The 3,223-nt window shown below is 42.0% G+C and overlaps 1 pseudogene; it reads left to right on the top strand.

The window, feature by feature from the left end:
• Positions 1-912: 912 nt before the first annotated feature.
• On the top strand, positions 913-1,068 carry LOC105826583 (annotated as a pseudogene).
• Positions 1,069-3,223: the final 2,155 nt, after the last annotated feature.

The raw sequence follows: 3,223 nt of genomic DNA, 5'->3' as shown, positions 1-3,223 counted from the left end.
CCCAGGCTAGAGTGTCGTGGTGTCAGCCCAGCTCACAGCAACCTCCAACTCGTGGGCTCAAGCAATCCTCCTGCCTCAGCCTCCCAGGTAGCTGGGACTACAGGCATGCACCACCATGCACAAAATAAAATCTTTTCTATTTTTAGTTGTTTGGCCAATTTCTTTCTATTTTTAGTAGAGAGATGGGGGTCTCGCTCTTGCTCAGGCTGGTCTCGAACTCCTGAGCTCAAATGATCCACCCGCCTCGGTCTCCCAGAGTACTAGGATTATAGGTGTGAGCCACCGCGCCCAGCCTCTCCCTCTCTTTAACAGATAGGTACAACTTAACCATAGGTCTGTTAGGTAATCATTCAGGTTAATTGTCTAGCCCTGTAAAAAGCTTCCAGTAAGTTATACTGATTTATACCTTATAAATGCCTTACTTCAAGCAAGCTTTCCCATTGTTGGTTGCCTCAATTTTCCGTAGCAGCAGGATACGAATGCCTAATATGAAAGATTGCAAACTGGTGTAGTGGATGGGCTGGCCTAAGAATCAGATTCCTCACCATGGTTGTGATCTAAAGGCCAATTGCTTATTCTCTGATTTTAAATGATAGGTTTGGATTCAGTGAATATGAGGTAGATCCCTTGCAGTCCTATGAAATCAAGGGAATAGCCCTAAATTAATCTACGGGAACTGTTTTGTTAAATGTACCTATTTAGTCAACGTTAAAGGACTAATATGTTTTTTTTCTCCTCATTTGTTATAGGAATCAGGCCGAATATGTTTAAAGCAGTGCATGATACAAAAGAGGTATGATATGGTTTCTGACCTCAAAAGAAAATATGTAAAATATGTACAAAAATATGTAAAATATAGACTCTCCCTTTCTCTGCCATCTTGGCATGTGTGGTTGACTCTGGTTTCCTGCCATGTCTTCTTACAAGACTTTCAGGAATAAGCAATTCCTGGCCAACAAACAAAAGTAAAATCATTCCATTCCCTAATGGATTCAGATGAAAACTAGTAATAAAATCAAGTACAATTCCAAGAGGAGACATTGGAGAAGAACCAAACTGGGTCTGTAAGGAATTGCACATGAGATGGCATACCTTGCTGTAGCAAGGTCACTATCATCTTACTGTATTAAGCTGAAAATGTCACCACCATCTGGACAGTTGGACACATTTCATTGGTTTTTCTCTTTGTTTATGTGCTCCGCATTAGTAAGCTGGTTCAGTAATATATGAGATCTTTTGTTTGAAAAAAATATGTAAAATATAGAGCATGAGAGATGCATGCTAGGAGAAAGGCAAAAGTAGTATTACTCTATATTTAGAAGAGGACAAGAACCCCTTCTCCTGGAAGATTAGAAAAACCTTTATGGGCCGGGCGCGGTGGCTCACGCCTGTAATCCCAGCTCTCTGGGAGGCCGAGGCGGGCGGATTGTTTGAGCTCAGGAGTTCGAGACCAGCCTGAGCAAGAGCAAGACCCCGTCTCTACTAAAAATAGAAAGAAATTAATTCGACAACTAAAAATATATAGAAAAAATTAGCCGGGCATAGTGGCGCATGTCTGTAGTCCCAGCTACTCGGGAGGCTGAGGCAGAAGGATCGCTCGAGCCCAGGAGTGTGAGGTTGCTGTGAGCTAGGCTGACTCCACGGCACTCACTCTAGCCTGGGCAAAAGAGTGAGACTCTGTATCAAAAAAAAAGAAAAACCTTTATGGAGAGAGCATATATTCATAATAATTTAAAAAATCAGTGGATTTAGCTATGATTATGAAACTTGGCTCATCCATATCCTGGCTACATGACAAGACTGTTTAAACTCTGAGCTTCAGGTTCCATAGCTATGGGCACCACAGTTTTTAAGTGATCAATGGCATCATTCATCTATTTCCACTCCTGACCCCACCACACAGCAGACTGAAGCGCAGCTGGGCACCAACATAACACTGTTAAATTGTATTGCAAGTCTCTGCTCTGATACTATACCCTTTGTACTCAGCCCCAGTCTTAGACCCTCATGCTACTCAGCCTTCTAGAAAGACTACTCACTATGCAAACAGAGTAACTGTTACCAGAAGTTCTGCACTTGTCCCCAAGGCCGCATCAGAAGAACAACGACAAGTATTAATAGTTTCGGGAGAACGAAATAGTTTATTAATTTACCAGCAAATGAAGAGGTTGGCAGACTCTTGTCTCAAAGTACCAACATCCTGCTTCTGAGCAGAAGTACAGAGCTTTTAAAGGTTCTGATCAATCCCATCTTCAGCTAAAATAATCTCATGACCTCTGCCCGAATTAATCCCATCTTCTGTAACCCAAAGAACAAAGGACACTCTCTTGCCCCTCTGGACCACTGGCCGGAGGCAGGGATGCACGTCCTAGTTCTCCAAAAGGAGTGGGGGATGTTTTAAAGAGACATAAAACATTTTTGCCTTTTTTTCAAGCCATTTCTTCTGTTACATAACCTCAGATACACTGGGAGTCGGCTGTGGAAGAGAACTATTACTTGAATTTCCAGGACTACTGAAGGGCCCTTTCATTCTCCATCACTTTTCTTTTGGGCCTCCTCTTTTATTACTTACCCTATCTCTTCTTCATTTCCTTTTATCTACCTCCACTTCATGCCACCACTTAACTCACAGGACAGGGAGTGGTGATCTTGTAAGTCTTGAGAATTTGCCTTTCTCCTATGTTGCAACTACTGTTTTTTAGATCCCATATCTCCCTGGGTTTTTTCATCCTTATTTTGGTAGATGACACATTCCAATAACTTCCTAAGAAAGGGTATGTGGGAGATAATTTTTTTAAACTTTGCAAATCTCAACATGCCTTTATTATACCTCATAGCTGTGGATGGTTTGGCTCAGTATAGAATCAGACTGAAAGTCAGTTTCCCTCAGGATCTTCCAGCTTTCAACATTGCTGTGAAAACCCAATTTCATTCTGATTCTTTTTTTATTTTTTGAGACAGAGTGTCAGGATTCAGTCTGAAATGTCGGTTCTTACTGCGCTCATGGCTGAAGAATGACCAGACACACCAAGGTAAGGCAAGCACGAAAAGGAGGTTTATTGAGGAGAGAAAGATAGAATTATGGGGCAAGAGCAAGATAAGATATAGGTTTACAGAGCATGATACATACACTGCAGATGAGGACCGGACCCATTGTCACAGCAAAGAGAGAGCAAAAGGAAGGGCCCAGAAAGCCTTGGTTATGGTCTGCATCTTATTGTAT

Source organism: Propithecus coquereli, unplaced genomic scaffold (genome assembly GCF_000956105.1).
Source record: "Propithecus coquereli isolate 6110/MARCELLA unplaced genomic scaffold, Pcoq_1.0 Scaffold9, whole genome shotgun sequence".
NCBI lineage: Eukaryota > Metazoa > Chordata > Mammalia > Primates > Indriidae > Propithecus > Propithecus coquereli.
The sequence above is the reverse complement of the archived record's forward strand: the minus strand, read 5'-3'. Positions and strand labels throughout refer to the sequence as shown.